This window comes from Vulpes lagopus, chromosome 16, assembly GCF_018345385.1.
Source record: "Vulpes lagopus strain Blue_001 chromosome 16, ASM1834538v1, whole genome shotgun sequence".
NCBI lineage: Eukaryota > Metazoa > Chordata > Mammalia > Carnivora > Canidae > Vulpes > Vulpes lagopus.
The window spans coordinates 54,312,043-54,335,610 of NC_054839.1; the positions used below are offsets into that span (position 1 = coordinate 54,312,043).

Genomic DNA, 23,568 nt, shown 5'->3' on the forward strand with positions numbered 1-23,568 from the left:
TTGAGAGGATGTTGGAGCGGCAAAGGAGATGCAGTTGTTTCTTTCAGTTCTATGTAGATATATTGAACAGGCCACAATTTGTTTGGTCTGAATTCTCCCTGAAGTCTCACAGCACACACACACACACACACACACACACACACACACACACACACGTATGCGTGTATTTTGTTAAACTTTTTGGGACACTTTTCTAATAAAAACAAATAACAATAAAACATCAAATAAAGCTGCAAAGGAAAGGGTCCCCTTAGAGCACACTATTTATAAAAGGCCTTCTCTCCATCCTTAAAAAGGCAAAACGCAGCATTCCTACATACATATTTTTTCACACATACATGTGTCAAGTGCACTTTCACCAGTTCAAAAGACAAAGACAAAAAAAACACACCGCTTAGATGTGTGATCTGAGAAGTGTGAATTTTAAGTGGATTTGATATAATGATTGGATTTAATTGTTTCTTTTTACTTAGGTACAAAATTAGAAAATTTTCGAATCCATGTTTCTGCCAATGGATATTTTAGAATTAGGGGCTATCGTCTGTTTGTGTGTGTCTAGTGCAAAGTTTGGCCCTTTTATGGTGTGCTCTTTTATTTCTTTGATTCTTAGGTATGAGAATTAGTAATCCCCTTGAACATTATACTGTCAAAGAAAGCTCACTGCCTGTTGAGTATAAGTTAAGTTCAAATGGAAGCTCAGATTTCAATATTTCAAGGATAGGTGGGTAAAAATGAGCAAATTGTTTCCATGGTCTCCACAAATACCTAGTCTGAGACCAGAGGGGCATGTGACATAATGGGGAATTTTTTCCAATGATTTGTTGGCGAGATGAAACACCACCATGCAGGAAAAAAAACACTTCAACTTCGGGAGTGAAATGCACTCAGGACAAATGTTTTATACCTTGCAATTAAACCCTACTACCCAAGTGAATTGAGGACTTGCTTATCTATGGTGAATCAATTGTCTTAGGTAATGGAGACCATCAGGCGGCAAGTCTCACCACAGAAAATCAACACAGGAACAAAAATACGTGACTAACCTAAATGTCTGCCCTTCGGCTACCCACGCACCAGCTATATTTCTATGATGAAACTTCAAAGCTTCACTTTCCTCTTTCCACCTCCAACCAGTTCAGATCACAGCAGAGTCTGGCTACACTGTTCATTCTTTTGCTCGAATGGCCACGTAGTAGAGTCATTTCAGATCACTGCAAGGTCACTATTTATCCTACTTATCTGCCCAAATGAAGTTTAGTTGGCTGGCTTCCTTCCAGCTAGGGTTCTCCCCAAATGGGCATTAATCACACCTTTCTGTCCAATGAGTCTGCTGTTTCTGGATCATTATAGCAGAGAACATCTCTTTACTTTGTAGGCTTTACAGCTTGTACCTGACCAGCCATATTTCACCTTGGTTTTTTTGCAACAGTATTTCAGGGGTGGTGTCAGCTTTCCATGGCTCTATAACTGTCTGTTCCAATGGCATTTTTTTTTTTTTTAGCGATTATGGTGTTACAAGGGAGCATTAGATGTCCTTGGGGCCCATAGCACCTATCCACACTTTCATGCCCATCCTAAACTGATGCTGTTTCATCGACAGCAGCAGTGGAACAAAAACAAAACCCCATTGCTCTGCTGGCAAGATGTGGTTTGCAAACCTGAATTTATCCCCTAATGAGACTCTGTGACATTTAATTTATTACATGGTCTTTGGTCTACCAACCCGATGGTTTTAATGGCATAAAACTTCATGTAGCTACCATGTACCTAGAATGGTAACTCTAAAGTTAAATTCTATAACATCTTAGGCTTATCCAAGAGTCTCAAGATGCCATGTAATTCTTTAAAAAAATGTAAATTTCCCTGATGCTCGGATGAAAGATGATATTTTAAATTAATTACTGCCTAGTAATTTATGAATAGTGGCAAGAGTGATTTTCATACTCTCCTAACATCTATCGTTCCTATTGAAAACCTGCCTCTTAGATGACTCAGAGCCATAATGCCTAATTTATCATTCAAATCAATTTCTCTGCCTTAAGTTTTCTTATTTCTGAACTATAGAAAAGATTAATATTGTTAATGGTGTTTATTTACACACAGAGATGTGGGGAGTTAAAAATTATAGCTAATAAAGTACTTGGAATATAGTAGGTGCTAATTATTATTATTTTATTTGGAAGTGTAGTGTTTCTATTAAGGTACCCTGGGATCTTACTGTTCTACTGGATAATTATGCAATTAATTCTAAAAGAGTGAGTAACACTTGATATTTCTAAAAGCAAGCATTGCCCTAGTTTTTCTATGCCACACCTAAATTGTAGCAGAATATTTCTTCATCTTCTACAAATCCTTTATAAAATAATACAATGTGATTTAAAAGATGCATAAATTTTTTCCTCTAGATTTTTTTTGTCTATACAACTACAAAAGCTTTCAAGAGACTGATGATCAATCATGAAACTGGCAGCTTGAATTTACAGCTTTTAGTGGAGTAAGATCATCACAAAATAATCAGATGTACCAAATGCCAAAGATAAATGCAGCTTTATCCAGGGTTCAACTGAAATCTAACTTATTCTTTGTTAAGTTATACTCAAGTACAAAACTTCATACTCCATTTCATAACTGTTCAAAAAGTTCTATTTATGCTAAAAATTTCACTGGTCTATGTCAATGGGGTAAATAATTTCTGAAACTCACCAAGCCTAAGAAAATATCATTTCCCCCTCTTCCCCGCCCCCCCCCCCCCGGCCCTTGAAACAACCAACCAAGCAAACAAATGGCACAGGCTTCTCTCACTGTAAATAACACAACTCTTGCTAACCCTGTCCAACTTTTACGGGTCCCAAGGGCATACACATGCTATGAATAATAGGCCCATCTGTAACTGTCCACAATGCATAGATTGCTATAAGATGGGGTGGAGATGAGTTAAGTTTTGAAAATTCTCTTTCTTTTTAATTTAGAAGAATGATTTTGTTTGATGTTACATCCTCAGGTTCAAGCCTACTTCAACAGAAAAATAATTATAGTGAGAAAATCATATTTATTAACGTTATTAAGAGTTGATTCCAAAGGAAATTTATTTAATACGACATCTGAATCTTATTTGGTAGGAATTATTCATTAGCATTATCATGGCTTATACTTATGGCAAAAAGAGAAATGCATTCCCATCCAAAGTTCTACTTTTCTTTTTTAGTACTAAGAAAATAATTTGCTTTGATGTTCATGTAATCAGTAGCATATTCTTAAGGTTATAGAAATGTTTAAAAAATACAGAATATTGTTTAAGAGATGTTACTTATGTATTGACTACATGTTTTTTAAGCAGCTGTCTATGAATAATAAGGGAGACATTTCTGCTTCCTCTAATGAATGGTAAACTAAGTAATTCAGGCCAATTTTCCCACTGAGAAACAACTAGAAAAGCTTAATGTCTTTCATCTGTTTTATAGAATTCTACTATTTCTTCGGATACAAAAGGATCCCAAAGGACAGAGTCTAATTACTGTAGAGGAATACTAGGCTTCTAAGGAGGATGGGTCCTGCCATGTACTAGGCCTTATGACTTACTGATCTAGGATATGAGTAGAATCTGCAAGTTTTGAGGCAGAGTGGAATTGTTTTGCAAAATGTGGTAAAAGTGGACACCAAGGCTGAGCACTGTGAAGGGAGAGAAACAGGGGGTCTTGGTGGCCACCCAAGGCAAATAGGCACTTTGGAAAAGAGAAATGACTGAAGCAGATTTTCAGGTGGTTTGTTGGGAAGCATACAACGTATACGAGCATTTTCTTTCCCCCCTCTACTGAAATGTCTATAAAGTCTACGTGACTCCTTAATTCTTAGATAGGAGTAATTTCTGCAGTGCTGGATGTGCTTTAAGGGAGCAGCTGATAATGAAGATTACCTAAGGTACCACCTGATAAGGCATGATAACATTTTCAAGTCTATTAAGTATATAGGATGTTGGTTATGAATGATCAGTATCTCCTGATTAATGGGAATAAAAAGATTAAGGTTTTGAAAAAGAGATTTAGATTTAACTAGATTTTATGAAGAATTAGATTTTATGGAGGAATTTCTGATGAGAGAATTGTAAAGTAGGAATATTACATCAAAGAAAGATAAAAGGATCCTTCTCAGTGGTGGAGAGAAAAGTCACCTCTTGGAGATGGTCATGGGCAGAGGTTGGAGCTGGGCAAAGAGCAATTCAGGCACGGCTGACCCTTACAGCACATTCTAGCAAAGCCATGAAATCAACAGGTCTTCTATAATATCTAATCTGTCACTCATGTATTTGTAAGATTAGTGAACTCTTTTCAAAAAAGTGTCACAAATTTGACACACACATGTGGCACAGTGTACCTGAGGAATGATGCCATTCCTGCTGTTTGTAGTTTTTAGTTTATTCTTTTTTTTGTAAAGTATGAACTATGTTTTAAAGATTTTATTTATTTATTCATGAGAGACAGAGAGAGAGAGGCAGAGACATAGGCAGAGGGAGAAGCAGGCTCCCTGCAAGGAGCTCGATGTGGAAATTGATACCAGGACCCCAGGATCATGACCTGAGCTGAAGGCAGATGCTCAATCAAGGAGCAGGCATTCCTTTAGTCTATTCTTTAAGAAGACAAAGGGGACATATACTCCCTCTGCTGTGCTCCCCTATCTCCCTGGACCTTTATACCAACATTTGTGACTTCATATTCTAATTAGTTGTTTATGTCTATGTCTCTAATAAACAACAAGCTTACAGTGATTAAGGAGACTAGTCATCTTTGCATACCCTGCAGCTAGCAAGCACAGTACCCAAAATGTGGCAGATGTGCATGTGTGTACCCTCTCTCCCTTTATATCTCTACTTATAGATATCCATGAATGAGGGGATGAATTGACCCATTATATGTAATTATTTATGTCCTGTGTAATATATAATTAGGTAGATTAAATATAATAGTTATATGTAATACATAATTTATATGCAATAGACAAATTATTATAGAATTACAATGTTTGTAAATTTATAAAATACATTTAAAATAATATAGAAGTTATATGTGTGTGTATACACATACATAGACGTTTTTCAAGTGAATTCAGTCCGGAAGGAAGGAAGGAAGGAAGGAAGGAAGGAAGGATGGAAAGAAGGAAATTAAAAAGGAAAATAAAAAGAGAGAGGAGGAAATAATAAAGGAGTAAAGGGATAAACTTCAGTTTCAGGATCTCATGGAGATCCTGAAAGGCTGGAGGGTCTGAAAGCTAAAGAACAAAAAAGGGGGTAATTGCTTTTAGAAACTAGAACACAGACAAATTTAATGTGTCAAAGAAAGACAATTTTTAAAAAATGTTAGATCCTTCCAGATAAGCTTTTGGTACAGTTAACAAGTCATTCTCCAAGACCTAAGATCCCACACCTCCCTGGCAACGAGTGTAGGGTCATAATCAGGTTACAGTGATGCTCCCCTTTTGTGAGACTTCTTGCAGCTCTTCTTTGAATGGGCTGAAATCTATAAATAGCCGCATCTCCACACCCATTAAGCAGGACATTAGTGTAATAAGGGCATATATGAACATCTATGCTAAAGAAGTGAAATCATTGGAAGAAAGGAAAAATTTCCATTTGGCATGCGCGCCACAGGCGACAAAAAAAGCAGATCTGGCCATTTCTCAAACACAAAATGTTGTTAAGGACTTGTGATTACATCCTCCATTTTTCCACTCTGTCTAGCAGCCAGTTTTAAACTACAAATCATTTCCTTCCATCTTAGGGAGGACATGGTTACTGAATGGATGATAAAGTTTTACCTGTGACATGTCTGTCTTCAAAGAACATAATGTTGAGAGAGACAGAGAGAGAGAAACAGAGAGAGAGAGAGAAAGAAAGAGAGAGAATATGAATGAGACAGACCTAGAAGGTCTTTTTCTGAAATCATGAAATCAAATAAAATTACCAAATTTGTCAGAGACAGCTCCACCAGCACAGGCATGAGTAGATAAAGCCGATTATCTTCTGACACAAAGAAAAATACAATTTGGCATTACATTTATAAGTGTAGAGAAATGACAAAGGTAAAATTATTTTGTTTTCAGGAAACCTATGCTTTAAAAAATATTACATCTTATATTTCTAAATTGAACAAAATAATAAAAGAGAAAGCTTGAGACCTTAGGGAAAAAGTATTTCTCTTTCCATTAAAAAACGGAAAAGAAAATACAACTCAATGCTACTGTGACAATATATAATTTTAAAGCCTTTGTATAGGCAAGTTTTAAAATACAGGAGCTTCCCCACTCAGATTATTTCAGATTTTCTGAGAAGGGCAGTATTACAGCTGAAGGTTGTTTATGAAACATGTAATGGGTCAACTCAGAACCTCTCGCTAGTGGATATCCATCAACCACATACACCAGGTGTTGTCGTAGGTTGTTTTCTACCTTCCCACATATACCTACATGGGGAAAGCTCCCGTTGCTGACTCTGCTGGTGAGCGAGTTATAGAGGAAGCAATTTCATCCATAAACAGAAGCCTGGGCCCATTAGAACCAGAAGAGTCTCACTTTAAGCAAAACTTTTTCTAAGTCCCTGAGGACTCAGGACAGACACATCCAGGTTCAGAGAACATCAAGGTTCGAACCCAAGATTTCATGAATTCCAACTTCTCCTGGATGTGGAAGTCCCTCAAATGTTTCTGGCAGGCAATTGTTTCTTGGCAGGCAACAGATGGTCTGTTCTTCCTCTGGCAGAGCTCTTACCTGGAAAATAAAGGCTCGGAGCTCTGCTCTTGAACCCTGCTTCTGCGGCCATGTGAGGCCCCGGGGAAGGGAGGACTCTCCTATCCCCTGAGGAGGGAATATTGAGGCATAACTGCCCACCGATAAGTCACAGGCAAGTTTATGGAGGTAAATAAGGACAGATCAGATAATCTGCGCTGGTTTCCTGTTTGCATGTTCTCTGTCCTCCTCACACTCCCATTCAAAGGTTCTGTGGGAGAGACCAAGTCAACGCAGTGCTGACACTACCCAGAGCCATGGGCTATGGAGAAAGAGTAATGGAGAGACCAGAAGAAGGAGTCCTTTGGGCAGAGTGGGGGAACCCCCCTGAAACAGACTTTAGGTGGATTTCAGGCCTCAAAGAAATCAGCCCTCAAGGTGTGAGGTCTATAGGCCATGAACACTGCCACCAATTAAAGAGCAATCTTGGGGCAGCCTTGGTGGCTCAGGGGTTTAGCACCGCCTTCAGCCCAGGGCGTGATCCTGGAGACCCGGGATCGAGTCCCATGTCGGGCTCCCTGCATGGAGCCTGCTTCTCCCTCTGCCCCTGTGTCTCTCGTGAATAAATAAATAAAATCTTAAAAAAAAAATTAAAAAAAAAAAGCAATCTTTTATGGGTGTATAGTGGAGGACAAGGCATCCCGGTCACAGGCTGGCCTGAACGGCCACACTTACGTACAGAAGGCAATTTCTGTAAACATTATTATCTCCTTCTATAAGGGATGGCGGACAATATCGTTCTACAATGTGTGCTGTTTTGAACTCAGGTTTTTCATTGTGTGCTCGTTTGACACCTTGCCCCGACCATGAAAAACCATGAAAAACGTATTAAGCTACAAAGTGGAACATTTTAATTGTAGCGGGTGACTAACTGACCCTGACATGGCTACAAACTCTGGTAAATGAATTATCTGTTTTCCAAAAAAAAAAAAAAAAAAAAAAAAAAGCCCTGATTAAAGCTCTCTAATCTGCGGAAATCTACCTGCAATAAAACCCAGATCAGACCCTGACCAGCCTGAGCCAGTTGCTCATCCTGATTAACATTTCTCCTAGGAGAGTCAACACACAACGTGTTAGTTATTCTTTAAACTAATGTGCTCTTAATGATGCCTTTGCAACACGGTGGATGAAGTATTAGCCCTGCAGCCATGATCGCCCCAGGATTTACCGATTTAGCAGGACACCTCACCTCCAGTGGGGTGCCCTGGCCAGAGACCTTGTTTTCTTTTTCCCTAAATGACTACCCACAGCCCTTGGTTATGGTCTGAAACCAGTGAGCAGGATGGTGGGGGCCTCGGGTTCCCAGGGAGAGTCCTTTTCACTCTATGGGGAGTCACAGATGACGTGGTTACCTCCTGGGGGGGTGGGCTAGTTGGAGGAGGGGGCTTGTTCCTGGGGCAAAGGGATGTACAGCAAGATATCCAACTGGAAAGTTCTGGGCTAGCAAGGAGTATTCTGAGGAAGTGGGTCAAACCCTGGGTGCCATTGGCTGTGTTCAAGGTTCAAGTGGAGGTGCTCAGACAAGAGGAAGGCCTTCGGGGCCTGGAAATACTCAGGTTCCTGAGACTGGAGGTTGGAGGGTGTACAGCAAGGTGGTTCTAGCCTGTAGGGACGTTCGAGATTCAGAAGCTAAGAGAAAGATTGTCTTGGTTCTTCCATGGAGAAGACTTCATGTTCTAGCTGCTCTTGGAGGTCAGGATCACCATCAGAGTTCAGGACCGGCCGCATAGAGCGGTCTCAGCGAGGCCTTTATGACCCAGAAAACCTCCATGGAGGTCTGAAGGTCACTGGCGAAGGCTGCTGCCCCAGCTGTAGCTCCGTCTCTGCTCTCTATCTCGGTTACAGATTTCCATACAAGGGTGTAAACGTGCTCCCCTCAACCCTACCTTCTCCCATTAACACTCGTTCTCCCTGTCAGTGGGAGGAGGTATGTGCCTCTTAAGCATGTCACACAGAAATCCTTCCTTCCATACAAGGGAATGGCATTTGGAGGACTAAGCTCCTCAAATAGAAGCTCTTTTTCTACTTCAATCTTCCAGATCAACAACGCATCTGCCCTGGGAAAGGAGCCTATTTTTCTAGCTGTGGCTGTGTTATCAGTTAGGTACTGAGGGCACAGAGTCTACCGTAAGGTTGGGGAGCGGAGAACGTTTTATGTCAACAGACAGGGAAACATGCGTCATCAAAGCCAAATACGGATTTGATGAAGCACCTAGAAATTTTGTATTATGACAATTTCTCTAATCATCACATTTAATAGTCATATAGACATCGGTATAGTGGAAAATCACTAGTAAGTGAGGCTTTCTCATGTGGCAACAACAAAAAAACCTGAGTCTGCACAATGATGGAAAACTCAGAGCTGGCTTTAAATGAGACAGGTCACTGGTCGGCAAATCATTTCAAAGCAGAATCACAGAAGTCCTGTGTGAAAGTCCTAGAGACACAATTACATCGCATGTCGGATGTGAGTGCATTTTGTATGTTAAGTGCCGTGTGTGTGTGTGGGGGGGGCTCTAAAAAGCAAAGCAAAGCTGTCACCATTGGGAGTCTGCAGAAGTTTTCAACGGCTGCTCTGAGACACTGTCCCTGGCCTGCCTACGACGTGTGGGATAAACAAAGCTATGCTTTCCCCTTAAATTTGCCAACCTCAGTTCAGGATCAGATGCCACCCCCAGTCATTTCTTCACAGACGACTTACATATTATCAGGGAAAAGGGTGGGGGGGGGGGAGGGAGCAAAGTGCTGACCCTCAGAAACAGAGAGGGGAGGAAAACGTCTGGCCTGTGGTCGTGAATGCAATTTCATGTTAGCTTTAAAGTGATCGTGTGGATTTATGGTTTTATTATTCATAAAAAAGAAATTCGGCTGAATGTGCTTTGTGCGAATCACAGGACATTGCTATTGCTACCGTGGTTTACTATTTTCACAGCAAGATGGCTTAGACTCAATCTAAACAAATATTTTAAATGGATCCCCACTAGCACTATCATATTTTTTTTTTCTTTTTAGTCTTAATGAAAAAAGATATTCTGCTCTTCGAGTCCTCTGATGTTCTTATTCTTATGCAGCTCTAAATGTTATGGTTTATTACGAGATAACATTTATTGTAAAATAATGACTAAGAAAATGACCGGCACCCAGTGGTGGTGAAAACAGTGCGGTGTGTGTGTGTGTGTGAGGGTGTCTGGGAGTTGGCAGTGGCTGCCAACTGCACATATTCGCCGGGCCTTGGCCATTAATGCGATCCAAATAACGATCTTATTACTTGCATGATCAAGTAGACACGTGTTCACGTACTTATCCAAAGTATCCACCTGACAGTCGCTACAACACAAAGCATCTTATTGATAACCTACGAAGTAGGCAGACGTAACCGGGAGACACACAATCAACGTAAAACGAAATGCAGCATCCTTTCCAGACTTTTCGCGCTACACTCTCTGAATACTAAACTCTCACGAACAGGAGACAAACCCTTGCTGCCATCCTTCCAGCCAATGCAACGGCCCTTCTTTTCCGGTAGTGAATTTTGCAGTGGTGGGAAGTGGGGACACCGTTCTTTCCAATCTGAGGATAAACGTCAATGTAGGTTAGGTAGATGGAAATGACTACTCTCATAAGGACATTTTTATTCTCAAGGTATTATTGTTAATACTTGTAATGAGTTCAAAAAGCTGAAGTCTGTAAAGTGAAGGGCGAATGCCATTCCCTCAACCCTTCTCCCAGAGGCCCCTGCTGGGAAGACAGCGTCTTATGTAACAGTCCCACATCTTTGATCTTATGAAATATCAACAACCACCTATGAGATAGATGTTATTAGCGACTTTGTACAAAAGATGAAAAGGTTTGGAAACTTAAGACTTGGGCTCGTTTCCACGGGGTCACCAAGCTAATGAACAGCAGAACCCCAAGGCTCCCTTTGTTTGAGCCAGGACCTCTGTTTTTGCAGATTTGGGGGACTGAGGCTTTTCTCTCACAAGGAGCCAGACTAGGAAGCCCTTCTTGGTTCAACAGGCTCTAAAGACAGAGGAAAGGGTTATTCCATCCCCCGGGGGATGCGTTCACTTGGCAGATCTTTATTAAATACGTATTGCGAGCAGGCAATGTGCTTGAGATCCGCAATGTAAAGGCCAATGAGACACAGACCCAGTTGTGAAAGAGTTTGCAGATTAAAAAAGCATTATTGGACTTCAGCTTGCTGCAGTGTGGCCGACTAGATACTCGTAGGAGTTTGCCTATCATGAGAAAACGGCAACCAGATTCTGGACATGACTCTTCATTAGTGTAGTGCTAGGCTTACTCACCAAGATTCCTCCCTTCACCCCAACCCTACCCTTCCAAAAAAGACAAGCGGGCCAAAGCCAGGAATTGCTGTGAGCATTAAGTACACATGGAGCCAGAGTTGTTCAGAGGGAAAATGCTGTGCCAGCAGATGGCCCACCGAGGCAGGGTAGAGCCATAGTCAGAGGATCCCAAGGTAACCAGGACCTGGAAGCATTGTGGTCTTCGCATGGCCCTTCCCTCGGTTTACAGTCATCCACGTTGACCCGGGTACTTCAGTTATCAGAGTAGGCAAGGGGAAGAATTTGAGCAAATCACACATCACTGCTGGAAGACATCTCAAGACCATTGCCTCATTGAGATGCACACGTTTTTAAGAGTCACTGAGACTCATTCTTTAAAGAGTAACTGTGCCTTTATTTTTTTTTTTTTAATTTTTTATTTATTTATGATAGTCACAGAGAGAGAGAGAGAGAGAGGCAGAGACACAGGCGGAGGGAGAAGCAGGCTCCATGCACCGGGAGCCTGATGTGGGATTCGATCCCGGGTCTCCAGGATCGCGCCCTGGGCCAAAGGCAGGCGCCAAACCACTGCGCCACCCAGGGATCCCGTAACTGTGCCTTTAGAGAAAAGGAGAGTGGCGAACAGAAGCCGAAGATCTCTTCCTACAGTTGACCTGTAGCCTCATAGGTAAGGTTTTCTCAGAAAGTTTCCCAGATGTCTTGGCCCAAACTGCACTTAACCTTGTCCATATGCCTATAGTGGGGGTAAGTCTGTGATCGGAGCTGAGAACTTGGTGAAAGCATCGTCACCACCAAAGATGGCCAGAACCGTTACCCCTAGTGTGGCAGCCCCAGCGTGACGTGCCCGCTTCACCAGCTCCCCACACTGTGCTTCCACTACCTAATGAAATACAATGCTGAGGGATAAGCATGGCAAGACGGAAAGGCTGCTCAGGGCCGTATGAGTGGGACGGCTGGCAGGGAAGGTCGGGTTACTATCCCTTTCCTAACTCGCTTTGTGCTAACACTGCCCCCCTCATTCTACTTGCTTCTCTCACTTCTATCTGAGGTGGTGTCTCTAACACAGGCTATCCTGTTCCCCTAGCAGCTGGCTCCAAGGCAGGTCAGGGGTTCAATTCTCCTGTCTGGCTGCCACCAGGAACAAGAGCTGCAGAAAAGCAGGAGGTGGAGGTCCTGTGCTGGGTAAAACCATGAGCTGAGTAAACCAGAAATCCCAACTACTACTGCTACTTCTTTTTTTTCTTAAGATTTTATCTATTTATTCATGAGACACACACACAGAGAGAGAGAGAGAGAGAGAGAGGCAGAGACACAGGCAGAGGGAGAAGTGGGCTCCCTGTGGGGAGCCCGATGTGGGACTCGATCCCAGGACCCCAGGATCATGACCTAAGCTGAAGGCAGATGCTCAACCACTGAGCCACCCAGGTGCCCCCAGAAATCCCAACTTCTAATGCCCGGCCCAAGGGATCGCTGATGTAACGGAGGTGCTGGGGGCACAAAGACCCCTGTTCCTGTGGGAAGTCCACTCGAGTCAGAGTCCCACCGTGCACGTATCAGAATCATCATCACTGCGGCAGCTACCTTCACACTCAGCAAAGACCAACTGCAACCCGGAGCTCGAGTGTGGAGCTGGGGCCCTCCCTCTCCTACAAAACCTTGCGGGACATTTTGTCAGCACGATTTCCATATCATAGGACAGCTCCTGCCACACGTTCCCGGGGGCCCAGTTTCCTGAGCTGCTCCACTTTATGCCTTCAATCCTCATCTCCCAAGTTAGTTCACGGGCTGACACATAATGTCTTTTGGACGCACCGAAAGAAATGAGACATTACTGGCAACGCTGTCAGATATTTTGATAGTTAAAATCCAGATGCCTTTAGGTAGGTTCTCATAAAGGAATTCTCTTGATCTCAAAAGAGCAGCATCAGCTCCAACAAGGAAGACTTTGTGAGCACATCTTCACACCAACTATTCCCCCCTGAAAAATACATATTCAGATCTCTCTAATTTTTCTACCAGTATTTTGATTTGATTCATTGCTAGTTCACATGACACCAGAATAATAGATTAGGTGGCTTGAGTCTATATGTGGTAGCGGTTTGGCAGTAGCATCACTCTTTTGGTCTGTAAACTCCTGTATGTGCTCTGGTAGGTCAAACAGCAGGAAAAACTTGTAGTGGAATCATGATGCCCCTAATCCAGCAAAGGAAATTCAGAACAGCGGCTGGCAATGGCAGGGACCCTTCGGATATGTTATTTGTTGTTACATCACACTCTTGGGAACCAAGGGGATGAGAAGGTCATTTTAAGAAGGGCAGAAAATGGGCAGCCCGGGTGGCTCAGTGCTTTAGCACCACCTTCGGCCCAGGGCGTGATCCTGGAGACCTGGGATCGAGTCCTGCATCGGGCTCCCTGCATGGAGCCTGCTTCTCCCTCTGCCTCTGTTTCTACCTCTCTCTCTCCCTGTGTCCCTCATGAATAAATAAATAAAATGGTAAAAAAAAAAAAAAAAGAAGGGCAGAAAATTAAAGAGAAAATGTGAGTTAAGACTGAAAATACGATGCAGGATTTAAAAAAAGGTTATGGTTGTATTCTAATCAGAGTCGTATGGAACTCAAATTATTTCTGAATCTGCAAGCTCCTTGCACAGTTAAATTGCCAAAATAAGTTTACATGAGGAGAAAAGGTGACTTCTAAAATATACTAAATGTAACACAATGGTGGTAAATATAAATGGGATGGGGTGAAGTACATTTCCTCCATGCCATGTGATCAGTTTTGTTATATGCAGTATCGTACTCTTATGCTCTATACTAGTTTTCTTATATTTGTATATTCTTCAAAATTTTTTAAAATTTAAATTCAATTTAGTTAATATAGTTTATATTATTAATTTCAGGGGTCGACACTAGTGATTTATCATTTGCCTATAACATCCAGTGCTCATTGTATCAAGTGCCCTCCCTAATGCTCATCACCCAGTTACCCCACCCTCCCACCCCCGCTCCAGCAACCCTGAGTGTGTTTCCTACAGTTACGAGTCCCTTATGGTTTTCCTTCGTATCTGTTTTCATCTTATTTTATTTTTCCTTCCCTTCTGCTATGTTCATCTGTTTTGTGTCTTAAATTCCACATAGGAGTGAGATCATGTGGTATTTGTCATTCTCTGACTGACTTATTTTGCTTAGCATAATACTCTAGCTCCATCCATGTCACTGCAAATGGCCAAGACTGCATTCTTTTTGATGGCTGAGTAATATTCCACTGTGTGTGTGTGTGTGTGTGTGTGTGTGTGTGTGTCTTTATTCATTCATCTGTCAATGGACATCTGAGCTCTTTCCATAATTTGGCTATTGTGGACATTGTTGCTATAAACACTGGGGGTACATGTGCTCCTTTGAATCACTGTGTTTGTATCTTTTGGATAAATACCTTGTAGTGCAAAAGTTGTTCACTTTTTGAGGGAACTCCATACTGTTTTCCAGAGTGGCTACACCAGTTTTGCATTTCCTTCCTTCCTTCCTTCCTTCCTTCCTTCCTTCCTTCCTTCCTTCCTTTTTTTTTAGAGAGCAAGGGAAACAGAGGAGAGAGAGAGTGAGGGAAGGGGCAGAGGGAGAAGGAGAAAGGGAATCTTAAGCAGGCTCCACATCTAGAGAGGAGCTCTATCTTATGACCCTGAGATCATGACCTGAGCTGAAATCAAGAGTCAGACACTTAAGGATGATGGAGCCACCCAGGGACCCTACGTATTTGAATATTCTTGACCCAAATCAGTGGAAGCTTATAAAGTATAGACAACAGGGGCTCATCCTGGAAGCTAACAGAAAGTGTTGCTTGTCCATCGCCACCAACAGCGTGCGGTGTACTAATAAGCCGTGTGTGACTTAGGTCTCACTACTGTGGGTGGATGGGTGCCAGCCTACGTCAAGCTGGCGATTCTTTGGTTTCCTCCCTTTATCTGAAACAACTGGCCAGCTCTTAGTTAATAGAAAATTTAAAGTTTGCTGAGAGGGAGAAGTTAGTGGCTGTAACAAGTTATTGAGGCTAACAGAAGATTGTTTGCCCCTGTCCCTTCACCTGCATACACTGGAACTAAACCAGGAAACTGTAGCATATTTGGTCAGGAGGTCTTCCTATTTATATTCATATTTTCTTTCTTTATTTTCTTCTTTTTTTTCCTTTTCCCTCAGAGATATGGGTGTTTTAAAATTCCAATCAGAATTGGCAGTGGGAAAAGAGCTAGGGAAATAATGGTACTCCAGTATTTCTATGGCACATTCACAAACCCTATGAATTTTTAACGAAGGAACAATGTCCACAATTAGATTTGAAATGAGGTTTTCTTTGTAGGCACGCTTATGGTAAGTGGAGTGTGAGTGAATTTTACTTTATATTCAGTAAACGATACCAAGGGCAAAAAAACACCACGATTTAATAGAAAATAAAAATAAACTGTTGATTGTTCACAGATCTTTTTTTCTTCTCCTAGACTTCCAGAAGTGTGGCAGTTTTTAAAATTGTATTTTACTTTATTTGAGCGCCACATGTATGCCAAGGAACTCAATGGTACAGAAAGTCATTTTCAAAAAGTCATGACCTTAAAAGCTATCCTTCTGTTATTATATGGAGAAGTTTTTATTTGGACGATATATTTTATTATTTTAAAAAATCTTTTAAGATTTTTGTTTATTTATTCATGAGAGACACAGAGGGAGAGGCAGAGACATAGGCAGAGGAGCAGCAGGCTCCCTATGGCAGCCTGACGTGAGATTTCAATACCAGGACCCCAGGATCATGAACTGAGCTGAAGGCAGATCACCCGAGTGCCCCCTATATGATATATTTTAAACTGTAAAAACCAAAATTCCCATGTACAACTTGGGGAGAAAGATATTAAGCTTTCCCAACTCCATCACAAATGAATATTACAATATTAAGAGTGAAGAAGATAAGATAATAGACTGGGGTTATGGCTACTTAATTTGCATTTTGAGGCTGAATTCTTGTCTTCATTTGGCCCAAGTTTCTAGCATCGCAGAATCATACACGAATAGCTCCCATGACTCTTGGATGGCTTTCAAGGTCCTCTGGAATCTGCTTTCTGGTCACCTCTGCAACCTGGTTCCCTAAGGTGTCCCCTCTCAGGAGCCCTTTAGACACAGGCCTTGTTACTCTTCCTTGAGCCTGCCAGGCAGGACCTTCTCTCAGTGACTGTGCACTTGTGCTTCCCCCAGACACCTGCACCACCACCTGCTCTCTCCTCTCAGTTTCCCCCATCCCTTTGCTGAAATGTCACCCTGTGCAGACAGGCCTTCCCTGACCTACTTACAGCTAGTTCCTCTGTCCATCTACCAGCCTTATTTTTCTCCTTAGGATTTCCTAGTATCTGAGGTTATATTACATAACTTTGATAAGCTGATCTCCCATAAGGGCAAGGTGACTTAAAGATTGCGTTTTTCCTGCGAAATCTCCATCAGTGTCTGATGTAGACATGCATCGTCCTCTCCCCCAACACAAATTCACTGCATAAATGTTATGAATGTGTTTGTGTACACACAAACACACACACACACACACACACACACACACCACGCACACTGTATTAATCATGTCTTTTATTTTCTGTATTTCCTGATGCCTTGACACCTGTCGCTGTGCTGGCACTGGAGGGACTGACTGTCCCTTCAGGGGCTAGCCAATTCCTAGAGACAGTAAAAGACTCTCCTGAGAGCACAGACTTCACAAAGGCAAACCTACCAACCCAGAGCTCATCCTCTCAGTCATCTCTGTTGTGGGGACTCACACAGCAAACCACAACTCCTCTGCCCTCATCGCCCCAGGGCCAGACACCAGGCAACTGGAGGGAACCCCTACACCTCAGCACCTGCTCAAATCATTCACACTAGTCAATCCTAACCCTGCTTACTGTTTCCCTCATTCCTCCCCTCCCCCAGAAACGACCATAAAGCCTCTTGCCCATGTTTTCCCCTGCATCCAGCTCACTGCATCCAGCTCACTGCATCCTGACTGACCCGGGTGCCTCCCAGCCTGGACCACGGCTGTGCATGCTTTGCCCTCTGAGGAACTGTGAGTGACAAAATATCTTCTCAGTGTAATCTTCTCTTGATCCCTTGGCTTTGCTAGACCTAAATAATAATCAAACCTGTATTTTAAAATATACACATACAAACTCGCTGAATGGCTCAGACAAATGAAGTTCACTGTATCATCAAGGAAGAGGACATAACCATCACCGGGAATCATGGTTGCCCTGGACTCATGAGAAATAAAGTGTCTGTGATGTTTTAAAGATTTATATGTAATTTGGCCCCTCATCTTGGCTCTGAGATTAATTTATGAATTGTTTTTGTGGTCATTCTTGTCTGCTTCTACTTTCATCCTCAGGCTTTTTTTTTTTTTTTTTAGTCTAAATAGCATTAATTTAATGGAGCATCCCTGCCTTGTTCTTTTTTAAAAAGATCTTATTTATTTACTTGAGAGACAGAGAGAGAGTACGAGAAGGGGTGAGGGAGGGCAGAGGCAGAGGGAGAAGCAGGCTGCCGCTGAGCGGGGAGCCTGATGCGGGGCTCGATCCCAGGACCCTCAAGATCATGACCTGAGCTGAAAGCAGATACTTAACCAACAGAGCCACCCAGGCGCCCCCGCCTTGTTCTTTTTTTTTTTTTTGCCAGACACAAATAATTAACACTAGATGCCAAAAACCAATAAATTGTCAATAAAGTAAATTTGTGTGTACAAGTTTATTCTCTCTAAATTTAAGGAAATAATAAGTCGTACCCATAATTTTCTAAATTATAGTAAGCTTCAAAGATCATGAGGACACATTTCCATGACTTGAAGCACTCAGTGAGGTTTTCAACGAACATTAGAACACAGTTGTTCTCTTTTCATTCCAAAAAAATATAGTTCACTTTGTTCCTTGGCCCACTGGTCAGATGCCTCGATGTTCTCTGCTGGCACACACCTCAGGCAGGGTGAAGCCTGGGCCTGGCAGGCGTGGCAGCCCTAGAAACCAATCCTGGGAAAGTGACCTTTGGTTCACCCTCACAGTAAGCTCAGAGGAATGTGCTGGGTGGTTACCCGTCCCTTGCACCTGGCAAGGAGGAAAGCCTGAGACTGGAGTCTTCAGCACAGTAGAGATGGGCCAGAGAGTTATCAAGATGGTCACAGGAATGGCAAAAGGAGCTTCTAGAATGAGCTGGAGGGAGCCTAGACCTGTCAGTGGCTGTCTTTGGCAGGAGAGCCTGCTGAGGGATTTGATAGCCAGGAAAACTGTCTATCTAACGGGGGAACTGCCACTGGACCTTCCATCCTACTATGCAGCTATCTTCACCTGGTCAAGCTCATGCCTCCTCCACTTTGCATAGCTCTACATTGCCACGGTCACCCTGCTGACACCCACAGCCTTCCTAATAGGAATATCGTGCCCTGCTTAAGGCATTAGTAATAATAAGAGAATAATTTTCAGAAAACTTCAAGAAGGTCTTATAACTGAGTTCACATGCTCTGAAAACATGCTTTCCGATATATTCAAGGATTAAGAATTTACATCAGAGGAAACAGGAGTGTTCTCTCTCCAGCATCAGTTTTCCTTTCTCACTGGTGAGGCCCGCTGCCCCCTACATGCTGTCACTCCGGGCTGCTGCCCTCAGAGCACTCTGCTCTTTCTTCTCTTCCCAGCATATCCTCCCTTTCAGGCAAACCTCGAGGCCCACCTCCTCTGGGGAACCTGGCCAGATCAACTCTTTATGGCTGCTTGCTCCCTCCAACTCAGAGGTGGTAGGTGGGGGGATTTAATGTGAGATATGAAACCACTGTTTTAATTTTTAATGGTCATGTTTACTATTAGCCATGTGAAATTGATGTTTTTGTGGATTCAAAAAACGGTCAGATATTGGAGGTTTCACATAGTTCAACCTAATGTGTCAGGAAAAAAAATGTGTTAGAAGAAAACTGTATGATTTTTGCTGATATTATTGCTCAGGAAGAGACTAAAACAGATACTTTATTGAGTTGTGTATAAATAAGTAAAAAATGTTCTGACGGTACAGAGATGGAAAACGTGTTAAGCTGGTATCCACCATTGAACAGCAAACAACTACATTTTGACAACCAATGTTCCATATGCCCCTTTGGCCATTTTACATGCCCCATTTTTTTCTGGTTATTTTCTATGTGTCTAGGTGTTTGTGTTTTCTCTCCAACTAGTTTCCTAGATGCTCAGCAGCAGAGAGTATCTGAATGATCAACCTCTTAGCACAATACCTTGTGCATAGCAGACAGACCTATGTTATGGATTTGTCTGGTCACTTAGAATGGTCTCATCAGGAAACACCATTCATTTTTCTTCTTTTTTTTCTTTTAAGTAGGTGCTACGCCCAATGTGTGGCTTGAACTCATGACTCTGAGATCAAGAGTCATATACTCCATTGACTGAACCAGCCGGGTGCCCTGTTGTCCTTGTTATTTTCATTGATTGGTCATGCTATTGTGGCCAGGGAGCTTAGACCTGCAGCAATTTAAAACTGAGGACTTTTATCATAATCGCATGTTAGAAACTGTCATGAAGCGTTGAGAGGCAGTGTGGTCTGTTATACAGAACGTGGGCTGACCATCTGGACTTACTCCATTTAGCAGCATAATATACATAGTTTCCTCTGCTTCCCAATCCTAACAGACAATGCCACAAACAGGTAGGAGAGGAGAGACTGTAGGAAGTCAGCTCCTCCTACGACCTGCTCTTGGCACCTGTCCTCTCTGTTCAGCTACTGACCACCGTAGCTGGCATCTAGTTCAGTTAAATACTGAACCCAAAAAAAAAAAAACCCAAAAAAAAAAAAAAAAATACTGAACCCAGGCGTCCCTAAATACTGTCCTTTAAAAAATGATGCTTGAGCTTTTTGAAATGTGTGGGGCTAATTATAGCTACTTTATTTATTTTTATTTTTAAAAAAATTTTATTTATTTATTCATGAAGACACAGAGAGAGAGAGAGGCAGAGACACAGGCAGAGGGAGAAGCAGGCTCCATGCAGGGAGCCCGACATGGGACTCAATCCTGGGTCTCCAGGATCATACCCTGGTCTGAAGGCGGCACTAAACCACTGAGCCACCTGGGCTGCCCAGCTCACATGTTTTAAAGCATTAACTATATCACTCATTATATATATATGATATATATGGTTCATAATATATATATGACATATATATGGTAATATATATATCATATATATTTATCACTTCTCTTTTAAAAACACAAAATATTGGGACACCTGGATGGCTCAATGACTGAGTGTCTGCCTTTGGCTCAGGGTGTGATCCCGGGGTCCTGGGATCCAGTCCTGCATTGGGCTCCCCACAGGGAGTCTGCTTGTCTCTTTGCCTATGATTCTCTCTCTGTGTCTCTCATGAATAAATAATAAAATCTTTAAAAAAATAAATAAAAACACAAAGTATTACATACAGTTGGTATTCTGAAAGGCCTTGTAACATATGCTTCTTTTAGATACAGAGGTTAGGAAAAAAATTATGGCTACTAACCAGTCTTATTGCCATTCGCAGAATGCTGTGTCTCCACCTTACCTAGGAAGTCAGTCACTAGATGTTGCAACCAATAATATTTTTTTAAAAAATTATTGTAAAAACGTATGGTGAGGGGAGAGGGAAGATGACTTTGATCTGGGGTGTCAGGGAAGTAGCAGAGAGAAGGCAACTATGAGTCTTGAGGGATAAAAAAAATATCTCAATAGGAAGAGAGAGGGGGAAAGTGGCAGCTCAAGAAGGAAATGGTAAATCCCAGTATATGAAATCCAGAGAGATGGAGGCCACTGAAAGGACAGAGTTGTGTCTCTCTTCACGTCTTTACACTTAAGTGCAGTTATTCAGATTATATTGGTCTCTGCATCTATGGAATGACAATGGTAGTTTGTATTCTCTCAAATGTTGCTTTGAGGAAGATGTCAAGGAATTTAAATTCATGCTTCCTAAGTAAAATGTTTTCCTACATAAAGATGCTAGTTTATCAACTAGAAAACTAAAGTAAGCTTTTTTTTTTTTTTTTAAATAAAAAGACAGACTGAAAAGATTAGGAATGTCTTGGGAATATAAACATGAATTTACTCACCAACTCATGCAACACTAAAACTAGGGTTTTACTGTTCAAAGTGTAAAAGGAAGCATTTTAGTAGAAAGAAAATAAAGCACATTTTTACAGCACAGGAAGTAATTTCAGAATTCATTAACCGAGAGACCAAAATGTACACAAAATATATACTTTAAGAGAGTTTTAAATAAATTCATGGAGAGTAGATTTATAATGGTTTAATTAACCAGGTTAAGAGTGGCAGAGGTCTGTTCACAACCTTCGAGGACAGGAAAGTATCAGGTAATAGTCTTAATATTGACCTGTTGTGAAAAAAAAGGAAAAAAAGTCAATAGCAACATGAAGATGACTGGACTCTTAGAAGAAAGTTACTATACCAGACTGGTGTTCATAATAATGAGGACAGAGAGCATTAATTCTAATCGGATCCACGCCATTGACTTGTGAAAAACATTTTAAAGGTTCAGTGAAAAGGTAAGTATGCTACGAAGATAGAGACATCAACTCTAATAGAAAAGAGATTCTGAAAAATAAAATTTTGATCATATAACTCTATAGTCATAATCTTAGTGAAAGAAAAGGGGACACCACTGTAGAAGCTGCTAAGTTTTTACAAGAACTGCTCTGGTGAATTCTGGTTCTACAAAAATGAAAAGTAAATAGCAACAATGACACAGAAGTAAAGACAATCACAAAAGTGAGAAGAATTCTTAGAATATTAGAGAGGCCTAAACTCAGAAGGACTGGAATTGAACATTTTGAAAAACTACCAAAGGTAATACATAGAATATATTTAAACATATCTGAAGAGGAGGGACAAGGGCAAATAGAAATACATTTTGGGCAAGGCCATTAACAATGGACAACAAACATGAAAGAATTATTTGATTCTCATTTTGTCGGTTTTCTTCTGCAAGCAAAATAACTCATTAACTGGGAAGGGTATAATAAACTCTCCTGGGCATGAAATTTCAGCCTCAGTGGCAGTAGGAGTGCAGAGAAGGAAGACCGTAGAACTGTCTCAGAACAAGAAACAAGTAGGAGACTGAACCAGAGAACCAATGTGATGGGATTAAATACTACCCACTTTCCTGTTCCTCCTGCACATCTGAGTCTATAGCAAGTTTATTAAGATTAGGTCATTTGACCTTGAGAACTCAGTACAACATCGAAACTGCTTGTAACAACTACCGGAATTCCAAAAAGCTGGTGTTAGTTTTGGAATGACAACTTACTAGCTTGGTAACTTAGGGGAAAAAAAGAGAAAGGGTGAAGATAATCTTCACATATTAGAAGGAAAGCAAATATAGAAGACGGATCAGACTGGTTAAGTGATACACCAAAGAATGGTACAAGGACCAACGGGAGCGGATATGGAAAACTCGTTTCAGGTTCATTCATTCTTTTCCCCTTTGACTCAGTGGATATTTAGTGAACTCCTATTGTGTAGCACTGATTTAAGTTCTAGGCAAACAAAAAACTCACTCTAAAGAAGACTGGCCCGGATAGATAGGGAAATCAATATACAAGAGTGTGTGTGTGTGTGTGTGTGTGTGTGTGTGTACACATACATACATGGGTACTTTAATTAAAACACAGGTTAATATAAAGGACAGAGAGGAAGAATCGATCAACTCAATGAAGTGATCTTAGATTTTCTTTATAATAGATGGTTGAAGGTGAAAATTGGAGGGGTATTAATCAGAATGAAAAGGATTCCAGTCATCAACAATATTATGAGCAAAGACCCTCGGGTGAAAAGTACACGGCATAGACAGAAATGAGTGTTTTTGTTTGGCTGTAGCTTAAGGGGAAAATGGTGGGGAATGATGTTGAAAATACAGGCAGGGGAATGCTAGGGAGTTTGATTTCCATAGGCAATGGGGCCCTAATAGAGTGTTTTAAATTGGGAGTGACAGGATCAAATTTGTAATTTAAAATAATTCTTAGAGTGATATAGAGGGTAGGCTCACAGGGAGAAAAGCCTGAAGAGGTTAACCTATTCTGATATAATTACTGGGAGCTGGGCAAGATATGGCAGTGGCAGAGGAGATAGAGTGTGGGAGTAGATTAGAGAGATTTCTGCAGACAGAGAGATAGGACTTGGTGAGCAATTGGAATATGGGGGTAATGGTGCAAGAAGGTTATATTCAAAAAACGATTCTCAAGTTTCTGGCTCAGGAGACCTGGTGGATAAAAATAGGGGATTTCCAAGGCACAAGAACAGTTGAAAATATGAGTTTAGTGTGGAAGGAAGAAAATGTGAGCTTTCTATAGAGCAATCAATTGCTTCCATTATTGAACTTCTATAATATATGCAAGCATGTTGTCCCCCAGGCAGATATCTGATTCTCCTGACAGCTAC

At 41.5% G+C, this 23,568-nt stretch overlaps 1 protein-coding gene across 2 annotated transcripts in view; it reads right to left on the minus strand.

The window, feature by feature from the left end:
* ENOX1 (ecto-NOX disulfide-thiol exchanger 1) overlaps positions 1-23,568 on the minus strand; it is a 247,744-nt gene that overhangs the window by 206,475 nt on the left and 17,701 nt on the right. The gene's annotated exons all lie outside the window — the stretch shown is intronic.